The sequence below is a fragment of the Staurois parvus genome, unplaced genomic scaffold (genome assembly GCF_062004578.1).
Source record: "Staurois parvus isolate SC_StPar_1 unplaced genomic scaffold, SC_StPar_1.0 ptg000056l, whole genome shotgun sequence".
Taxonomy (NCBI): Eukaryota; Metazoa; Chordata; class Amphibia; order Anura; family Ranidae; genus Staurois; species Staurois parvus.
In genome coordinates, this window is record NW_028317852.1 from 3,222,397 (window position 1) to 3,245,710 (window position 23,314).

Consider the following 23,314-nt stretch of genomic DNA (forward strand, 5'->3'; position numbering starts at 1 on the left):
TTGGGTATTCTTTGCAAAGTGAAGCTTTACCACATTTACCAAGTACTGGGAAAAATGAATGAAACTGCACTTGCAAAGTGTACAGTCTATCTGCCTTTAGTAAATCCACCCCTATATGTCAAATTAATCAGTAGTCCAGAGATATAGACAGATGAAGATTTATGCAAATCTTGACTCTTCCTGTACAAGTCAAGCTCACCCCCTTCTCCCCCCAAAAACCTCACTATTCATACTCAAATGGAATGTTAGTCCTCACCAAACAATGTTGACTTGTGTTGGCATGAAAAAATTGGATTTTTTCTACATACTTACCTGTAAAATCCATTTCTTGGAGTACATCACGGGACACAGAGCAGGCCATAATAATGACTATGTGGGTTACAGTATATACTGTAGAAGAAGCGGGGGATGGTGCTGCGCTAACAAGCACAGGGGAATCTAAATGAACTAAAGATGGTGAATGACCACAAAAACCATATCGCATGTATAAAACTATATAAACACCATAATGCAACTAGTGCATTTAACAGAAGTGAAATAGACACAAATATGCATGTAATGGACTCCAAATATGTGCTAGGAAACTAAAAGGAAAAACAAGTAATGTAAGAGTCAATGGATGAAATATAATACTGGACAATAGAACAAATAACAGGAGAGCCCAAAAGGTGATGTCTAATGGTGGGAAAATTAAAGTGGATGACATAAAAGTCAGAACAAATCAATAATAGGTAAGCAAAGACACAAAAATACACAGCATGAAATAGTGCCACAAAAACGTGGAAAATCGTGGATATCAAAAGTGTACTGCCTAAAGAAAAAAACGTCCTCAACTCTATAAGTGCACTGTAAAAGTGAGGCCAGCAAGAAAGTATAGTGAATAATACAAATACATTGTACGGATAATCAATTTATATAAAAGCAGGGTGAATATATCCCAATAGTGAGCTGAACGTGGCATAGCACACATATTTCACAATAAATGGTGGAAAAAAATATTGCATATAAGATAAACACAAAAAAACACGTAATGGAATGGCATATGTATTGCCATGGGTAGTGAATAAATCAAAAGGATAATGCGATTGTCCACAATACATAAATACATGGGAAGTCCAATAATTAAACTCCCAAGTGAACTTGATCGGTGGTAGTGAAAGTGATCAGTATGACAAGCAATCCATCACCGGCTAAATTGCCCATTCACCTCCACGTTGCGCCCCAAAGGGGCCAACGCACTTTCAGGGCGCTCAACACCAAACAGATCAGCAAAGGCGTCTTTGCACTCTAATCCTGGAGCATCAACCGTCAGCAATAGTGGGGGTATCCACCTCACGGAAAAACATGCTAGTGGTAGCGTGGGAGGTTTTTTCCTATTTATGTGGGCTATATGCCACCTATAGGTGAATGGACAGTGGCCGATGAATCAAACAGGAAGTCCTCCACCATATAACCCCTCCTACACAGGAAGTACTATGTTTTTTTGTAGCAAGCAATCAAAATCCAGAAAGAGGGGAGGAACCTCTGTGCCCCATTATGTACTCCAAGAAATGGATTTTACAGGTGTAGAAAAAAATCCAATTTTCTTCATCATACATCAGGGGACAGAGAGCAGAACAGGCCATAATAATGACTATGTGGGAGGTCCCAAAGCAATAACCTTGAGGGGTGAGTGACATCACAATAACCATCCCAAAAGGAGCTATTCAGCTGTTCGTAAAACACTGCGGCCAAAGGCAGACTCCTCTGTGGCTCTGATATCCACTTGGTAAAACCTTACAAACGTGAGCTACTAACGCCTGATGGCGGATAGCCCAAGCTGCTCCCACACTCCTGGTAGAATGTGCTTTCACCCAAAAGGGTGGAACCTTGCTCTTCAATATGCTTGAAAGATTAACTGATGAATCCATTTAGAAATAGTTGATTTTAATGCCGCCCATCCTCTCCTGGGTCCTTCTGGCAAAATAAACAAGGAATCAGCTTTTCTAATCTGCACCGTCCTTCTCAAAAAGACCCTTATTGCCTGAACCACATCCAGGGCATGCAAAGATCTTTCTTTTGCCGACTGAGGCCTAGGAAAGAATGAAGGCAAAACAATATTCTGATTGAGATGAAAACTAGAAACCACCTTTGGCAAAAATAACGGAGGAGGCAGTAACACCATCTTATCCTAATGTAAAACCAAAAATGGTTCCCTACCAGAAAGAGCTGCCATTTCTGATGCCTTTCTTGCAGAGGTGATTACCACCATAAATGGAGCCTTTTGAGTAAGCAAAACTAATGGAATATCCCTGAAAAGGTTCAAATGGTGGTTTCTGTAAAACTGCCAAGACCAAGTTCAAGTCCCAAGGACACAGGGGCTGTCTGGCAGGAGGAACAGTATGCATCACTCCCAGTAAATAAGTATGAACCAAAGAGTGAGAAGCAATCGGTCTTTGGAAGAAAACAGCCAAGGCTGAAATCTGGCCCTTAATATTCTACTCTTGATTAGAGAAAAGACAAAATTCTCCCAATCAAATATTTCCAGGGGTGCCAGTTTCGACCCTCACACCAAGTTCTATAATAAACGTTCCTAGAAACCAGCTTCCTAGCATTCAACATTGTGTGGATAACAGAGTCTAACTCTCCCCTATCTTTCAAGATTTGGGTCTCAACATCCATGCTGTCAAATTCAGCGACCACAAAGCTGGGTGCAATAAAGGGCCCTGAGACAGCAGGTCTGACCGATCTGGCAGAGGCCATGGATCGCCCACTGCTAGCCTGACCTCCTGCTAACCTTCGGGGCTAGGCTTGTGCCACTAATATCACCGGAAGCACCTCATCTCGAATCCTGCGTAATAACCATTAAACCTGGACACGAACAGATCTACGTCTGGGTACCACCAACGCTTGCAGATTGCCGAGAACACCTCAGGATGCTGAGCCCATTATCTCAGAAACAACCGCTGACGACTGAGGTAGTCTACCTGCCAATTCTCTATCCCTAGAATGAATACTTCTGACAGAACTGGAACATGCCCCTCTGCCCAAGCCAGAATGTGATCCACGTCCTCCTGAGCCCTCCGGCTCTTGCTACCGCCTTGGTGGTTGATGTATGCAACTGCTGTAACATTGTCAGACTGGACCATGACTGGCAAGCTCACAGGGCAAGCGGCACCGCCCAAAGCTCCAGGAAATTGATGGGAATGATCTTTTCCTGTGGCGATCACATCCCCTGGACTGTGGTCCTTCTAGAACAGCCCCCCAACACGAGAGGCTGGCATCAGTTGTAACCACCTTCCAAATCACTGCTGGGAAAGATCTTCCCTTTTCCAAATTCCGAGCTTCCAATCACCAATTCAAGCTTTGCAGCACCCGGGGGACAAAGACATGCAGTAATCCTGTACTGGAATCTTTTTGTTCCATGCTGACAGAATATTCCTCTGCAAATACCTTGAGTGGAACTGCACATAGGGCACTGCTTTGAATGAGGAAACCATCTTCCCCGTTAACCTCATACAGAGACAAATGGAAGGATATTTCCTGCTCCTCAAATGCTGATCCTGAACTCTCAGGGAGCAGCCCTTTCCTGGAGGCAGAACCACCTTTGCCTGAAGTGTCTAGAACCAATCCCAAATACTCCAAACTCTGTACTGGCTCTAGGGTCAACTTCTCAAACTTAAGCACCCAGTCTAAGCATTTCAGAGTATGAATCGTAAGAGCCACATTTTTTCTCAGGCTTGGACCAGACTGACCCCTAAGAAGTAGATTGTTCAGATAGCCCAAAATCGATATTCCCCAAGTTCTCAGCAGCCACAGAATTGGAGCCAGAATCTTTGTAAACACTCGAAGAGCTGTGGCTAGCCCAAAAGGTAGTACCACAAACTGAAAATGTTGAGTTTCTACTGCAAACCGCAGAAACCTTTGATGAGATGGAAATATTGGCACATGCAGGTATGCGGTCTTGATGTCTATGGACAGTAGAAAGTCTCCTTCTTGTAAAGATGCGACTACTGACTGGACTGACTCCATCCGAAATTAATGAATCTTTAGGAACCGGTTCAGCCCCTTTAAGTCTAGAATATGCCTTACATCCTCATTCAGCTTTTGAACTGTGAATAGGTTTGAATAAAATTCCTGCATCTGTTGGTCCACTGGAACCTCTACAATCACGTCCTGGTACAACAGCAGGTCGAGTGCCTGAAACAAAGGTTTTCTTCTCAATGGATTTGTGGATACATTGGACCTTATGAAACAGGGAGGAGGAATTTCCCAAAAACTCTAGTTTATACCTCTGAGCAACTGTAGAAGTGACCCACTTGTCCTGGATCAGGTCTTCACAGATCTCCAAAAAAAAACCAAAAGTCTTCCCCACACCTGCATGAGTGGGGGCGCCCCTTCATAATGAAGCAAGCTTAGAATCTGACCTGGCGGGCTTCTGCACCCAGGGTTTCTTCTGGCCCTAAAATTTTCCCCTAGATGCAGAGCCCTGTGTACGGTGAAATGCTTGCATAACAGAAGAAGCACCAACCACCGAAGTGCCTGACCCCTTAAAGGTCGGGCATTTGGACTTTCTCTTACAGGGTAAACATACTTTTCTGGATATACTTGTCTAGGTCCTCCCCAAACAAACATTCTCCATAAAAGGCAAAACCCGCCAACAATATTTTGCATGGTAGTTCCACTGCCCAACTCTTCAACCACCCTGCGCATGTGTACCGACAGAAGGGCCAATGCGAGAGATCTGCTGAATAGAATCCTTAACGGCATTAACTGCAAAAAACACAAGGCTTGTGGTAAATCTGTCAAATCCACAGCCATATCTTCCTCCAAAATAGATGGCCTCTTAACCACCCGTTTAACACGGTCATTCAGACTCTGACAGATACCGATAGCAGCAGCTGCTGGTTGTGCGGCAGCCCCTGCCAGGGAAGAAGGAGCTTTGAGGAGTGATTCTAATTTTTTTATCCGCCGGATCCTTAAACACCTGGGCATTATCCACAGGGCAAGTTAATTGCTTATTCAGGGAAGACACAGCTGTGTCCACCCCCAGCATGATACACTTTTTTAAAAACTTCTCCTCCATAGGATACAGAAGGGAGAACTTTTAGGCGGAACAAAAACTCTGTCTGGGTGCTCCCAGTCAGCATACATAACTTGCTCCAAAAGAGGGTGCACCGGAAATGCCTGAATACTTTGAGGCGGCTTTAGTGAGCCCAAAGAGAAATAAGAGACCTCAGATGCCTCTACTGGGGGTAACTTGAAACCTGACCGGACCATCTCAATGAGGGTCTTAACTAATAACCTCGCTGATTTAGAAGCAGAAACCTCTTCTTATAATCAGGGTGTGACTCCTCTGACACAGAATTAATTGCCTGACCCTCTTCAAGATCCTCCATCGCATCTTCATCCTCAGGTTCCACCCACTCTTGTTCAAGGACTGATGGGTCCAAAGAAGGAGATCTTCTCTGCATCTTACCCCCTTGAGCCACTGATGCAACCATCCCAGCAATCTTATCTTCTAACCCTGCTAAGGCTGATGCAAGATCCTCCTTAGTTACATATGTCGAAGCAGACACACTGGTAGTAGCTACAATGGCGGACAAACGCAGCAGCTCAGATTGACCTATTGCCCCTGGTCTTTCAGGAGACGATAACACAGCTGAACTTTGACTAGACTCCACAGGACCTGGTGGTGGTGCATTTGCACCCCTTCCTGCTGTGCCTCCCCCACACTGCTTTCTGGAGGACATTACCTCCACTAGCTTTTCAAGAACTGTGTAAGAATTTAATCAAAACACAGCATTCACAATAGACCTGCTTAAAGTGAAGCAACACACTCCAATGCAGTCCACTGAAGAAAAAAAAAGGGGTAGCATGTACACCACCCTCCTGCCTGACTGGCCGACCCTCCCAGGGAAGTACTCAAGAGCCCTTAGAATAACCTGCTCTGTGTCCTGGCCATCCCTCCAGGGTCAGGCAGAGGTAGCAGCAGAGGTAAAGGCAGCTGTAGCAGCTCACATGGGTTCCAAAAATGCAGGGTCCAACACCATAAAGCTGCATTACAGGCAAAACCCTAAGGATTCTTCTCCTTAGCCAGTGAGGCTCGGGTACCATTCATTTAAGCTAACAGCTTTTCAAATGGATCTGATTGAGGCCTTTGGCTCTCAGTAGAATCGTTCCAGACCCCCCAGTATACTTCACACAGCATATGCAGCACATGTTCAGTGAACATCCACCTTACAGACACTGGCGAAAAAACTGAGTACTTCCTTTGTAGGAGGGGTTATATAGGGGAGGACTTCCTGTTTGATTGGTCGGCCAGTGTCCATTCACCTATAGGTGGCATGTAACCCACATAGTCATTATTATGGCCCGCTCTGTGTTACATGCTCTACAATAAAGAAAAATCAGTATGCATATCATTTGTTACCACAGTAATAAGCTCTTCTCTTGAATTTGTGGATGTGCAGTTAATGGAGTTTAGCAGTTCAAAATGATCTGTAATTCTGTGTGTAAACAGAGCTTTATATGAGAACTGATTTACCAACCTTCACTTCAACGTAACATAAATTGAAAGGGTGTAAAAGACTTTGGCAAAACAATCCTCAGCATGTACTTGCATCTCTTGGGGGTGATTAGTCCAAGTACAGCTTTGGCACTTCCCCAGACAACTGTAGTGATTAAATTATTTATCTCAATAAAAGATGACTTGGATATGCTCACAAACGCATTCTGTGCAATGTAAATGGTTGTGTTGCAAATTTTGTCTAAAGTACGCAATCTGCCCAGCTCCTACATTTATTATAACCCTCAAATATACCTTTTTGTTTCCTTTGTTTCAACAGATTACATATTTTTGATAATGTCATCATAATTTTGCTTTACAGTTATATTGACCCTCCCTTTAAGACTGTAAGCTTAAACGGGCAGGGCCTTCTAATTCCTCCTGTATTGAATTGTATTGTAACTGTACTGTCTGCCCTCAAATTGTAAAGTGCTGTGCAAACTGCAAACTGTTGGCACTATATAAATCCTGTATAATAATAATAATAATAATAATAAGCTGTGAAGCTGAAAGTGATTCTAAACATTTTTTTTCTTTTTAAAATAATAAACATGTCATATTTACCTGCTCTGTGCAATGCTTTTGCACACAGCAGCCCTGATCCTCCTCTTCTTGGGTCCCCCTGCGGCACTCCTCCCCCCTCCGCAGAGTGCCCACCATAGCAAGCTGCTTACTATGGGAGCACCTGTGCGGACTTGCTCTCTATCACACAGGGCTCTTCTCCCTCCTCAGTGGCGGTGATTACCTGTGGGATCCCCGTGGAAGCTGGAAGTGACTGTAATAAGCACAGCTACTACAGTAATCTCCACTTGCCCCTGAGTTCTGTGCCGAGTGACTACCCTGCTGCATTGTGAACCCAGGAGGTTCCTCACTTGGCACAGGTGTCATTCAGATTACACTTGACATGTTCTCATTCTGGGCCGTAACATCACAATCTCTAGCTCGTCCAGTCAGAGAACACTTTGCATTTATTGAAAAATGCAAAGTGATCTCTGAATGGGACCCATGCTGAGTAAGAGACCTCCCGTGTTCAGTAAGCAGCAGGGAAGCCACTCAACACGGGACATGGAGGCTAGCGTAACACCCACTGTAGCAGTGCCTACTTCCATAGGGATCAACCAGGCATAGCACATACCTATTTATCGTCAAAGTTATGGCTATAAAATTATAATTTTACATAATAACATTGCTCTAAACCGGACCAATGTAATTATGTAAAAAATGCTATTTCTAAAATTCACCATTATAGTGGATCTAAAGATATACTGTATATATTTAAATACAGTATTTTTTTGTTTTCCAGAGAGAGTAAAGAAGGGGGTTAGGACATGTCAGGCTTTTATACTGCCTGTGTCCCTGCTGAAGAAATCCAACCTCTCTATTTATCCTAACGAGCATTTTGATAAAAAAAGCAAAAACGTACAGTTTTTGTCCCCATCTTACAATGGGGACAGCCCCTTTGCGCCAAAATAGCCCTGATCCATTGAGGCATGGATACCACTAGACCTCTGAAGGTATGATGTGGTATCTGGCCCCAAGCCTTCAGTAGCAGACCTTTTAAGTCTGGTAAGTGGGGACGTGGGGCCTCCATGGATCAGACTTGTTTTTCGAGCACATCTAATAGATGCTCAGCTGAATTGAGATCTAGAGAATTTGGAGGCCAAGTCAACACCAAAAATGCGTTCTGTTCCTAAAACCATTCTTGAACCATTTTTGCAGTGTGGCACGGTGTGTTATCCTGCTGAAAGAGGCTACTGTCACCATGGAATACTGTTTCTATGAAGGGGTGTCCTTAGTCAACAACAATGTTTAAGTAGGTGGTATGTGTCAAAGTAACATCAGCATGAATGGCAGGACCAAGATTTCCCAGCAAAACATTGGCCAAATTATCAAACTGCTGCCACCAGCTTGCCTTCTTCCCATACTGCATCCTGGTGCATTCTCTTTCCATAGGAAATGCACCCAGTCATCCACATGATGTAAAACAAAATGTGATTCATCAGACCAGGCCACCTTCTTCCATTGCTTAGTGGTCACGTGCCCATTGTAGGTGCTTTTGTTTGTGGCCATGGGTCAGCAAGATCCACTGACTAGTCTGTGCAGTCCCATACACAGCAAACTGTGATGCCCGTTTTTTCTGCTTTCAACATGTCAACTTGCTGCCTAATATATCCTGTTGATTTTCAGATGCCATTGTAACAAGATGATCAATGTAATTCACTTGACCTCTCAGTCGTCAGAAACTTATGGCTGATTGGTCTATACCATATGCACTATATTGCCAAAAGTATTGGGACACCCCTCCAAATCATTGGATTCAGGTGTTCCAATCACCTCCATGACCACAGGTGTATAAAATGAAGCACCTAGGCATGCAGACTGATTCTACAAACATTTGTGAAAGAATTGGTTGCTCTCAGGAACTCAGTGAATCAAGTGCGATACCGTGATAGGTTGCCACCTGTGCAATAAATCCATGAAATTTCCTTGCTACTAAATATTCCACGGTCAACTGTTAGTGGTATTATAATAAAGTGGAAGCAACTGGGAACAACAGTAACTCAGCCACACAGTGGTAGGCCACGTAAAATGACAGAGTGGGGTCAGCGCATGCTGAAGTGCACAGTGCGCAGAAGTTGTCAACTGTCTGCAAAGTCAATAGCTAAAGTCCTCCAAACTTTATGTGGCCTTCAGAGTAGCCCAAAAACAGTGCATAGAGAGTTCCATGGAATGGGTTTCCATGGCCGAGCAGCTGCATCCAAGCCTTACATCAGCAAGTGCAATGCAAAGTGTCGGATGTGCTAGTGTAAAGCATGCCGCCACTGGACTCTAGAGCAGTGGAGACAGGTTCTCTGTCTGGCAATCCGATGGACGTGTCTAGGATTGGTGGTTGCCAGAAGAACGGTACTTGACTGACTGCATTGTGTCAAGTGTAAAGTTTGGTGGGGGGGGGGGGTTATGGTGGGGGGTCATTTTTCGGGGGTTGGGCTTACCTCTTTAGTTCCAGTGAAGGGAACTCTTAAGGTGTCAGCATACCAAGATATTTTTGGACAATTTCATGCTCCCAACTTTGTGGGAACAGTTTGGGGATGGCTCCGTCCTGTTCCAACATGACTGCGCATCAGTGCACAAAGCAAAGCCCATAAAAACATGGATGAGCGAGTTTGGGGTAGAGGAACTTGATTGGCCTGCACAGAGTCCTGACCTCAACCTGACAGAGCACCTTCAGGATTGACTGAAGAAGACTGGGATGCTATTAAAGTTCATGTGCGTGTAAAGGCAGGTGTCCCAATACTTTTGGCAATCTAGTGTATATGATCACTTATAGCATACAAAGGGTCAATTCATTCAAGAGTGATATTTTTTATTTAGAGGTAGGGGCTGGTGTGCAGAGTAAGGCTTTGGTTTCCTGCATGTCTTTAATAGTCAAACAAGGTCTCTATAACGTAAATGCCAACTCCATTCACATCCACCTTGGGTTTTCAGGTGTCCCCTGTGACCTTTGTGTGTTCTAGGATCTCTTGCTTCATTTCTCCACAATGCAAAAAATTTAAAACCCCCGTAGGGAGAGCAAGAAATCCCTCATAATTGCCACAGCAGGTGTGCAGACCCAGGAACCCAAGCTCAGAGATTTCACTAACAAAGTCCCTAGGAGATACAAGAAACTGTCAACCGTGTTAACTCTTCAGCATCTACCAAAAACCGAAATATCAGTTTAATTGCACTGACAGTCTAATATGAATATTCATATGAATGTATGTTCATGTATCAAAACTTTTTGGTTCTCTCCATAGTTTGTAATTATAGGGGTTAGACAAAAAAAAAAATGGAAACACTACATGATTTGCAGATGTGAAAATGACACCATGTTTCATGTTGAAAGCGAAAGTGATGTAACAGTCTTTTGCTTCCGCTGTGTGATGAGACACCTAACAGGTAGAAAGCCTCACTTTCATCATTCACTGCGTGTGCTGCTAGTTATACGGGGTCGTATCAGAGCTTACGGAGCTTTAAAGAGAGCAAATTGTTAGTGCCCGCTTAGCTGGTGTCTCTGTGACCGAAGTTGCAAATTTATTTGCCGTATTGCGTAGTACAGTATCAAAGGTTATAACGGCATATACAGTTTTCGTTTAAGCATAAGCGCAGTCTACATGGTCCACTGACCGAAAGAGATAAAAGGACATTGCGTAGGATTGTGACCTGGAATAAGAAAATTGCTGCAAAAGTGACTGTTGTGGCCATACCAGGCCACATGCCCTCAACATGGGGGGGTGCTTTGGGGCAGAGGGGGTCCTCCACCCAAAGCACCTTGTCTTCATGTTGATGAGGACAAGGCCCTATTTCCCTACCCTGGGCTGTGTTTGTGGGGGTCTGCGGGGGATGACTTATCGGATTCTGGAAGCACCCTTTAAAAAGCCCCCAGGTCCCGGCGCCTCCATGTGAATGAGCATGGGGTACATAGTATTCCTACTCATTTACCGAAAAAGTGATTAAAAACACAACAGTTTTTGACAAGCACTTTAATCAAAAACAAAAGCAAAAAAATTGTCCCCCGAAGTAGATCTCATTTCAATCACGATGAACGTCGGCCCGAAGAAAAAAAACAAACCAAAAAAGAGAGCCATCTGACAGTTGTTAAATAACTGAGGGGCGGAGCCACCCAATAATGTCGGGTCTACTTTGCGGGACAATTTTTTTTGTTTTTTAATAAAGGACTGCATACATAAAGAGTCTGGTATGGAGTATGGGGGGACCCCATGTTGTGAGTTTTTTTTTTTTTTTTTAATTACGGTGTGGGGTTCCCCTTACGATCCATACCAGACCCGAAGGGCCTGGTATGGATTGAGGAGAAGATCCCACACTGGTTTTTTTTTCTTACTTTTTAATTGCTACTGACAGCCTATAATTCATCGGTTGCTAAGTATGCGACAGCCACCCGTTCCTTAACAACTATGTTGTTTACTGGTTGTTAAGAATGCCGGCGGCCACCCGTTCCTTATCAACCAGCCTAAAGCCACACAAACTACAAATTGCAAAATATAACATACAGAAAAAAACATCAAAAAAGCAACACTTGCATTTTTGGTGTGGTTCTATTGAAGTGTATTACACACAATCTGCTGCTGGAAAAAAGTCCCCAACTCTTTAAAAAACCCAAACCGGATCAAAACCCACAGATGTGAACTAGATCCATAGGAAATCATGGTAAATGGACTGTAGTACATTTATGAAAACTGGGAAACACACTGAAATCCGCAAGTGTGGACCTAGCCTACTTTACTGCAATTCTAACAAACGGGATGTCTGAATGAAAACAACGTGCACTCTGCATGTCTAATGACACCGATAGCCAGTGACCATGTGGTATACTGTAGGCTACCTAGGGGAATTTGTGCTTTGTCTATGCAGGGAAAAAACAACAGGTTTAATTTACTGCAGACACATATTTAACCTTACTTTTGCGCATTCAGTGCTTCATTTAGCCACACTGAATGAAAGGAAAACCCTGTGCAAGCTACAAGTTTTTTTTTTTTTTAAGTCCGCAAACGTGCAAACTACAACGAAAAACCCGTAAGTGATCACAAAAAAAGTGCAAGTGCGAACACCACACGAAAAAGTGCACTTAGGGGTGTGTTTGTCCTACCCCCGAAAGGGTTGGACCATTCGCCTGATCCCCCGGGGCACGAAGCTCCTGACAGGGACAAGGTTCCCATTTGGTCCTCCTGGCCAAAAGGCCTGGTGGACCACCGTTCCTTATGCCCAGCCGAAGCCGGACATCCAGTACTAGGCGAGGGGGTTCTCCCGAAGAGAAAACCCCCTAGGGATCAGGGGAGGAAGGAACCGTATGGCCACACATCCTCCCCCTAGACTTCAGGTAAGGCCCGAGGACCCACACCCTCCATCCGTGAAAAACACACACATAAGAACAGAAAAAGTGACAAAACGTGGGAGTGGTAAATAAATAGAAAATAAAAAAGTGGTACCGTGCCTAATAGTGCACAGACCAGGCCCTGAGGCCTGTAGCAAAAGTTGCCCCGGACTTAGCCAAAAGACCTGGTCCTTAGGGCGCTGTGCAAAAAGAAGTGAAAAACAGTGGCCATGTGTCATCTTCACACCGTGGGGTGCAAGCTACAAGTTGCTGGAGTTGTAGCATACATAAGGTTCTGAACTTCCCATATGACAGTGCTGACTAGTCCATCCACACTCCATATAAACAAGTAATCAGCATTTTATTAGGCTTATGGAGCTAAAACAGAAAAAGAGAGGGAAGTAAAGATAATAATCTACCCTTACGTGGGGGAGATAAAAGAAAACCTGTTTTGTCATTCTGAATAGACAGAGTATAGGTTTCCTGTAAAACCTAATGCCAGCCATACATGGATCAAAATTCGGCTGGTTCAGCAGGGACAAGGCAAATTTCAATCCATATATAGGTAGGCTTGTACCAGCCTGTCGAATATTTCTGCATGCAATTAGTGGCTAGCAGTAATTGTATTCTGCCGACCGGGAAGCCCACCTGCCCACCTGCCAGCAGAATTCAGTAGCACTGCAGGAAGGATTTCCCCATCAACATTGACTGTGTTGATGGGGGAATCTTGCGATTTTTTCGCATTATCTATTGGCTGCTTAAGGTTAGTCATTATAAATTGTCCCTGATTTTAGGCTTAAGCTTTAGGTCATGAAGTTGCTCAGAAGTAGTAGTTTTACAATCATGGCAAAAAAGAGGTTATGTTTTTTCTCAAAAATGATGCTCTGATTTGACATTCCTGACATTTGTCCTATTGAAATATGTAAAGTGTGAATTTTAATAATGTGTTCAGGGGTGAAATGTTATATACCAGCACCGATATACTAACACTACATTTATAGGTCATCAAACGCTCTTTTATTTTTTTATTACCGTACTTTTATTTCAAAAAGCTACAAAATAATAGTCACACTGGAGCTGAAGAGATTCTGTGAACCAGATAGCCAATACTTATGAAAAATTACTACACACACATACCTTCTGGGACTTGTTCTTGAGATCAATATGTACACAGATTTCATGGCTTCTAAAGGAAGTTTAGAGGTCAGCTTGTCTAAATTATATTATCAATAATCCTTTGTATGTTATTGTTTTAAAAACCTTTTTTATATGTATGGTTTGTAATTATACTGTATGCGTAACAGTGAAAAGTTATATTTGCCCAACACATATGCAGGTTTTTGCTTCCTGCTGGCTACAAAATGGCTGTGCTTTACTGCTCCCTCTCCCAATGCATGTCTATGAGTCGATGGACTCACTGAAAACAATGTACTCCCTATGTGGCAAATAGTGCGTTTTTATCTCAAACTTTATTAATGATGATCAAAATCAAAAATGACATACGGAATATGATGCACTCTGTGACTAGAATTAACTCAACCCTTTTTGTTTATGGAGTTCTCCCTGACAACAGTGATAACACTGTCCATTCTGCAACAAAACACACAGTAGGGTTTTACCCAGTGGGACAAGGTAGACTTAGATGGACATGTAGATTTAAGTTGACTTCAAAGCGCAATGTTTACCTATAACAATAAATTGCAAGCAGCAAGGCTTTAGAAGAGAGATACAGTGTGTATATATATAGATATATATACATACATACACACTATATACACTCACCAGTCATTATTAAGTACATCTTGCTAGTACCGGGTTGGACCCCTTTTGCTTTCAGGACTACCTTAATTCTTTGTGGCATAGATTCAACAAGGTGTTTGAAACATTCCTCAGAAATTTTGGTTCATATTGACATGAGTTACTGTTGCCATTCTATCATCTCAATCCAGTCTGCCCATTTTCCTCTGACATTAACAAGGCATTTTCGTCCACACAACTGCCGCTCACTGGATATTTTCTCTTTTTTCGGGCCATTCCCTGTAAACCCTAGAGATGGTTGTACGTGAAAATCTCAGTAGTTCAGCAGTTTTTGAAATACTCAGACCAGCCCATCTGGCACCAACAAACATGCATCGTTCAAAGTCACCTAAATACCCTTTCTTCCCCATTCTGATGCTTGGTTTGAACTTCAACAAGTTGCCTTCACCACGTCTACATGCCTAAATGCATTGAGTTGCTGTCATGTTATTGGATGATTAGCAATTTGTGTTACCAAGCAATTGAGCAGGTGCACCTAATGAAGTAGCCGGTGAGTATATATATATATATATATATATATATATATATATATATATATATATATATACATATATATATATATACATACATATATATATACATACATATATATATATATACACAGTGGGGATCGAAAGTTTGGGCACCCCAGCTAAAAATTTGTATTAATGTGCATAAAGAAGCCAAGGAAAGATGGAAAAATCTCCAAAAGGCATCAAATTACAGATTAGACATTCTTATAATATGTCAACAAAAGTTAGATTTTATTTTCATCATTTACACTTTCAAAATAACAGAAAACAAAAAAATGGCGTCTGCAAAAGTTTGGGCACCCTGCAGAATTTATAGCATGCACTGCCCCCTTTGCCAAGCTGAGACCTGCCAGTGTCATGGATTGTTCTCAATCATTGTCTGGGAAGACCAGGTGATGTCAATCTCAAAGGTTTTAAATGCCCAGACTCATCTGACCTTGCCCCAACAATCAGCACCATGGGTTCTTCTAAGCAGTTGTCTAGAAAACTGAAACTGAAAATAGTTGACACTCACAAAGCTGGAGAAGGCTATAAGAAGATAGCAAAGCGTTTTCAGATGTCAATATCCTCTGTTCGGAATGTAATTAAGAAATGGCAGTCATCAGGAACAGTGGAAGTCAAAGCAACATCTGGAAGACCAACAAAAATATCAGACAGAACAGCTCGCAGGATTGTGAGAAAAACAATTCAAAACCCACGTTTGACTGCACGATCCCTCCAGAAAGATCTGGCAGACACTGGAGTTGTGGTACACTATTCCACTATAAAGAGATACTTGTAGAAATATGGTCTTCATGGAAGAGTCATCAGAAGAAAACCTCTTCTACGTCCTCACCACAAAAATCATTGTTTGAACTTTGCAAATGAACATATAGACAAGCCTGATGCATTTTGGAAACAAGTTCTGTGGACCGATGAGGTTAAAATTGAACTTTTTGGCCGGAATGAGCAAAGGTACGTTTGGAGAAGAAGGGGCACAGAATTTAATGAAAAGAACCTCTGTCCAACTGTTAAGCATGGGGTTGGATCAATCATGCTTTGGGGTTGTGTTGCAGCCAGTGGCACAGGGAACATCTCACGAGTAGAAGGAAAAATGGATTCAATAAAATTTCAGCTAATTTTGGATGGTAACTTGATGCCATCTGTGAAAAAGCTGAAGTTAAAGAGAGGATGGCTTCTACAAATGGATAATGATCCTAAACACACCTCGAAATCCACGGGGGATTACATCAAGAAGCGTAAACTGAAGGTTTTGCCATGGCCTTCACAATCTCCTGACCTCAACATAATTGAAAATCTATGGATAGACCTTAAAAGAGCAGTGCGTGACAGACAGCCCAGAAATCTCAAAGAACTGGAAGACTTTTGTAAGGAAGAATGGGCAAAGATACCTCAAACAAGAATTGAAAGACTCTTGGCTGGCTACAAAAAGCATTTACAAGCTGTGATACTTGCCAAAGGGGGCAGTACAAGATATTAACTCTGCAGGGTGCCCAAACTTTTGCAGACGCCATTTTTTTGTTTTCTGTTATTTTGAAAGTGTAAATGATGGAAATAAAATCTAACTTTTGTTGACATATTATAAGAATGTCTAATCTGTAATTTGATGCCTTTTGGAGATTTTTCCATCTTTCCTTGGCTTCTTTATGCACATTAATACAAATTTTTAGCTGGGGTGCCCAAACTTTCGATCCCCACTGTATATATATATACATACATACACAGACACATTAACTCAACCCTGTAAATAGAAGTGAAAAAATAACATCCTCTGGCAAGTTCAACAGATAATAAAACATATATATGTTATAGAAGGAACTCAGAAAAACAAATGTATATCATATATGTCATTTTTCATTTTGCCTGCTGTTATACTTTAAATAATTGGATAGTTATTGTAGTCTCTAACTTAACCTATCTCTGTTATCTAATACAAAAAAAACCCCTCTAATCCACAGCATACTTACCTCTGTTCAAGTGAGCGTTGGATCCCTCGCAGGCCACTGACATCTTCTCTCTGGTTTTCTTCGGGGTGCCAGATATTCACCACTTGATTGGCCACATTTGCAGCTCAGCATGTATTCTTGGCACAGGATGAAAGATTCCCCTGCACACTGCCATGCAATCCAAGATTGCAACCAAGCAGATAAGTTTCTTTTATTGCAGAAGAGACATAGCATGTCTCTTCTAAAATGATAAAAAGCTGCCTACTCAACCGTTTTTAACTTTCGTTCCACTTTAACAAAATAACAAGAAAGATAAGCTTGTAACTTTTAAAGATGATGTAGTTAAATCCCATATACAATACTTCAATGCTCTATAAAGTGGCAAGTTAACAGTGAATAAATTAGTGTCTCATTTAGGAGATCAGCTAATTTGCACAGCAGTTTTAGAAAGAGAATACTGTTCACACACTATAGTCAGAGATCAAGGGGCTCTGCTACTAGAAACAATAGAAAATGTTTTATTTAAATTGGATTTCTTTGTTCATGATTCAGTAAAAAGGAATGCTAGAGTCTAAACTACACAAAGATACCTAGATGATAATTAGTTTGGCTCCATTGTTCAGATTGTTATTGTTCTTCACTGTAATCCCTTGTGTGAAATTCTGCATATACCTTGAATTGTTGGTTATGTGCTGTGCCTAGTTACAGAGAACAGCAGCTGTCCTGGGCTTAGATCTAGAGAACTAGATGGCATTCATTCTTTATGATTGGGCATAGTGTATGCACAACATCTCTAGAAGATGGAAAATGACAAACAGTGAGGGAAGATCAGGGACACACGCTAAGGCTAGGTTTCAATGTGCCGCTGATGTGCCTTTGAAAAGTGATCTGTACTTGAATGGCTTTTCAGAGGTGTTTGATAGGAGGCAATATGACATCTCCTATTTTAACCTGTGAATGCTGCACCAATGTAGCAAAACTGCAAACATTCACTTGAATGGGTAGTGTTGCACATGAAAACCCCTTTCCTTTTCCTTTGCAGATTAAGAGGGGTACGCAGAAAGGTGATTAAAAAAAAGAAAAGTGGCTTGACCATGTGTTTTTACCCAAGATGTATTAACCAGCAGCTGTCTTCTGCCACCATAGACTTGAGCTTGCCTGCACATCTGAGAGCAAATTGTCCAGACCACTTGGCAATCATCTCATGTCTATGGCTAGCTTTAAATAAACCTGAACATAGCCATATTAAAAAGTATTTTTGTCTTTCTATGGAGCAGAATACAGGCAGTCTGGCAGCCTTCTAATGTGAACAGACAACAGCCGTTAACAGATACTGAAGCCAGACCATGTGGTCTTTGTTGTGCTCCTTGAAAACAACTTACATCACTGTACAAGCAGCTAGAGAGGTCAGGGATGACTTGTTTTAAAGCTTTTTTACTGCTTGTTAAGAATTTTAAATAATTTACTGTCCATAGCCTGGCCATGCTCTGGTCATCAGTTGCACTGTGAAGCCATCATGCGCAGCTCAGCATGCATTCCCAGAACAGTTGGGTTGTGCCAGAATGATGGACCCCCGTGCACATGCAGCCACTGGCCAATCAAGGCAGCAAAAACCCAGCACCCAGAATTTGCCAGGGAGAAGATGTTTAGATCCAATTTAAAGATTTGTACTTTCCTGTGTCAGTGACTGAACTGGACAGGTCTATCACCCTATGCCAAGCTTTCTGATTTCCTCACACTTTCAAAAAAATTCAAAATAAAAAAAAAAAAAAAAGGTGGACGAATCACATTCACTTTGCTAAGCTTCACCTGTTTGAAGATCCAAACTTTAGAAGACTTAAAGTGACACTTAACAATATCCTTTTTCTGCAAAAATAATCCATAAACCTCAACTACTTAAAGTGGATTCTCACTCTCTCTCGCTCAACATGGATTATTTTTCATCCTTATACTGCTAGAATTAGTAAACAAATAGTAGAGTATATCATATTTACTTGTTTTAAACATTTTATACATTTCTTCAGTTACTTCTTGGTTTCCATGCCTAGGCAAATGATGTCATACATCCCAGCAGTCTTCCGGAGGGGGGTTCTCAGCTCAGCCTATGCCTGAGCCAAAGGCAGATGGATTCAAGGAAGTAAATGATTCATCAATTATCTGCCCTTACTCAAGATGGCAACTGCGAGAAATGTTGGGGGTGTTTTTCAAAATGATTTTCAGCAAAATAAAGCATGGAGACATGGGAGGATGGGTGACTTTGCTTTGAATATTAAAAATGAATTAAATAGCATTTTTGGTTTGTGGCGCTCAGATGCAGTGCAGTTCCACTTTGAAGTGGTTGTAAAGGCTGAAGGTTGTTTACCTTTATGCATTCTATGCATGAAGGTAAAAAACCTTCTGCGTGCACCAGCCCCCCATCCCCCTAATACTTACCTGAGCTCCATCGTGATCCAGCAATGTTCACAAGATCCTCAACTCTCCCTCCTCATTGGCTGAGACAGAAGTCAATCACAGCCAGTAAGCCAATGAGGAGAGAGAGGGGGCAGGGATGAGCCGCAGCTCTCTGAAAGACCTGAGAAGAGGAGGATTGGGGCTGCTCCATGCAAAAGCACTGCAGAGAGCAAGTAAGTATAACTTGTTTGTTGTTTAAAAACAAATTGCCTTTATTATAACTTTATTGGCCCTGTTATCTAATTTTCCTGATATCAATTCTTACTGCGTTTTTCTGCCTCCTTTTAAAGTCCTCCGTGAGCTCCAAAACTTCTCCCTTATTCCCTTACTTACATTTGTTGAAACCAGCAGTGCATGATAGGTGTGGTCCTGTGCACTGCTCTATGCATACTACAAATCCCAGATTCCACAATCCATCATCCCTAGTCCATCTTTGGTGTGAGCAACAGAGGGTGGCTATATTCTTTTACACAGTGTGACCATGGAGAATGAACGCCACCTTCTAACAAAAAGTCAGATCACAGCAGTAAAGAAAATAATTTACAGGAGGCTGAGAGCAACAGAAGGTACTTTTGAGTTACGAATACATCCTTGAAAGAATTTTTTAAACCAAGATTTAGTGTCATTTTAAAAAATATAGTGAATGTGATTGTTCACTGGCTTTCCAATACAAAGCTCTATGCATGGACAGATTAATGTGAAAAATGAGGTCACTTCCATCCTACTGTAACTCAATGATTTCATCTGCCACACTGTACATGGTTTATAATGTTTCCCATATATCCAAGTAGTTAAGACGGTTTTAAAGTTTGACCACACTTGGCTGAATCTGGCAACAATATTATAGTATCATGTGTATGAAGCCCATTAAATTCTGGATAGATCGGTCTGAACAGTGGGCATCCAGACAATATGGCATACAAATGAGGATATAGCAGGCTGACACGAACTTCTTGAGTAAGGCTTTGAAGCACTTCAGAACTCATCCCCTATCTACAGTTTATGTCTGACCTTATACTCAAATATTTTCCAAACTGCTCTCTTTGCTCTTCCACTGACCACCAGCCACTTTATTAGTTACACTTTGCTAGTAGCGGGTTAGACCCCCTTTTGCCTTCAGAACTGCCTTAATTCATCACGGCAAAAATTCAACAAGGTGTTGGAAACATGTCTCAGAGATTTTGGTCCATATTGACATGATAACATCATGCAGTTGCTGCAGATTTTTCAGCTGCACATCCATGATGTGAATCTCCCATCTCACTAAATTCTGACCCTACCATCTGAATGTTGCAGCTGAAACCAAGACTCATCAGACAAGGCAACGTTTTTCCAATCTTTTATTGTCCAATTTTGTTGAGCCTGTGTGAATTATAGCCTCAGTTTCCTGCTCTTAGCTGACAGGAGTGGCACCCCATGTGATCTTCTGCTGCTGAAGCCATTCTGCTTCAAGGTCTGACGTTCTGTGCATTCAGAGATGGTATTTTGCATACAATGGTTGTAACCAGTGGTTATTTGAGTTACTGTTGCCTTTCTATCATCTAGAAACAAGTTTGCCATTCTCCTCTGACATCAACAAGGCATTTTCATCTACACAACTGCTGCTCACTGGATATTTTCTCTTTTTCAGACCAATCTCTGTAAACCCTAGAGATGGTTGTGCATTAAAATCCCAGCAGATCAGCAGTTTTCTAAATACTTAGACCAGCCCGCCTGGCACCAACAACCGTGCCACATCCAAAGTAACCTAAATCCCCTTTCTACCCCATTCTGATGCTTGGTTTGAGCTTCAGCAAGTTGTCTTCACCACATCTAGATGCCTAAAGTTGCTGTCATGCAATTGGCTGATTAGCAATTTGTGTTACCAAGCAACTGAACAGGTGTACCTAATAAAGAGGCCGAGTATATGTCTTCATTAAAAACTTATCCCATGAACAACTCCAAGGTTTCTTCAGAGCTGCCCCTAGCCCCTGGGGTTCTCTTCCCTTCCAAATTAGACTTGCTAAAATGATGCCTACATTGAAACCTTTTTCTGTGCCTATGACAAATGTAATAAAACAAATGCATTATCAGCCTGCATTAATGCAAAAGTTAGACAAAAGTGATATTTAAACTATAACCCCCCTCCAAGAGGCATTAGATTAGTGTGCAATATTTACTGGGACGTGTGCGAATAGTGAATAGTATTCAAATCATGGAGGCAGACACCCACCCTATTTAGAGACACAGTAAAATGTTTAGTAAATCTAGCTGTAACAGATTGAAAAATGTTTAGTAAATCTAGCTGTAACAGATTGAAAACTCAGATAAAGACAGAATGAGTGGCTTTGTCGACGTTAAAATAATTTCAGGTTTCCAGGATAGCATTCGCTGATTTATTCATTTGTTGTAGTTTGTCTGCTGAATATACACATCATTTGAAACCTACAACTGACAGATTACTCTGACATTAGATTAATAATCATACAGGAGTAATCCACCTACAGTCATGGCCGAAATTGTTGGCACCCTTGATATTTCTCCAGGAAATCATGTATTTCTCACGAAACGTATTGCATTAACACATGTTTTGCTATACACATGTTTATTCCCTTTGTGTGTATTGGGACAAAACAAAAAAAGGGAGGAAAGAAAGCAAATTCGACATAATGTCACACAAACCTCCAAAAATGGGCTGGACAAAAGTATTGGCACCCTTTCACAACTGCGGATAAATAAGAATGTTACAAGCATGTGATGCTCCTGTAAACTCACCTGGGGCAAGTAACAGGTGTGGGCAATATAGAAATCACACCTGAAAGCAGATAAAAAGGAGAGACGTTCACTTAACCTTTGCATTGTGTGTCTGTCTGTGCCACACTAAGCATGGACAACAGAAAGAGGAGACGAGAACTGTCTGAGGACCTGAGAACCAAAATTGTGGCAAAATATCAACAATCTCAAGGTTACAAGTCCATCTCCAGAGAACTAGATTTGCCTTTGTCCACAGTGCGCAACATTATCAAGAAGTTTGCAACCCATGGCACTGTAGCTAATCTCCCTGGTCGTGGACGGATGAGGAAAATTGATGAAAGATTGCAACGCAGAATAGTCCGGATGGTGGATAAGCAGCCCCAAACATGTTCCAAAGACATTCAAGCTGTCCTGCAGGCTCAGGGAGCATCAGTGTCAGCGCGAACTATCCGTCGACATTTAAATGAAATGAAACGCTATGGCAGGAGACCCAGGAGGACCCCACTGCTGACACAGAGACATAAAAAAGCAAGACTACAGTTTGCCAAAATGTACTTGAGTAAGCCAAAAGCCTTCTGGGAAAACGTCTTGTGGACAGATGAGACCAAGATAGAGCTTTTCGGTAAAGCACATCATTCTACTGTTTACCGAAAACGGAATGAGGCCTACAAAGAACAAAACACAGTACCTACGGTAAAATATGGTGGAGGTTCAATGATGTTTTGGGGTTGTTTTGCTGCCTCTGGCACTGGGTGCCTTGACTGTGTGCAAGGCATCATGAAATCTGAGGATTACCAAAGGATTTTGGGTCGCACTGTAGGGCCCAGTGTCAGAAAGCTGGGTTTGCGTCCAAGATCCTGGGTCTTCCAGCAGGACAATGACCCCAAACATACGTCAAAAAGCACTCAGAAATGGATGGCAAAGAAGCGCTGGAGAGTTCTGAAGTGGCCAGCAATGAGCCCAGATCTAAATCCCATTGAACACCTGTGGAGAGATCTTAAAATTGCTGTTGGGAAAAGGTGTCCTTCCAATAAGAGAGACCTGGAGCTGTTTGCAAAGGAAGAGTGGTCCAAAATTCCGGGTGAGAGGTGTCAGAAGCTTATTGATGGTTATAGGAAGCGACTGATTTCAGTTATGTTTTCCAAAGGGTGTGCAACCAAATATTAAGTTAAGGGTGCCAATACTTTTGTCCAGCCCATTTTTGGGGTTTTGTGTGACATTATGTCATATTTGCTTTTCTGCCTCTGTTTTATATTTGTTCCAATACATACAAAGGGAATAAACATGTGTATAGCAAAACATGTGTTAATGCAATACCTTTTTTGTGTGAAATACTTGATTTTCAGGAAAAATATCAAGGGTGCCAACAATTTCGGCCATGACTGTACAAGAACCTCATTATGGGAATGTTGCCATTTCTACAACCTCAGATTGTGAG

At 41.9% G+C, this 23,314-nt stretch overlaps 1 protein-coding gene across 1 annotated transcript in view; it reads right to left on the reverse strand.

Moving 5' to 3' along the window:
* NME7 (NME/NM23 family member 7) overlaps positions 1 to 23,314 on the reverse strand; it is a 288,737-nt gene that overhangs the window by 141,986 nt on the left and 123,437 nt on the right. The window lies entirely within an intron of this gene.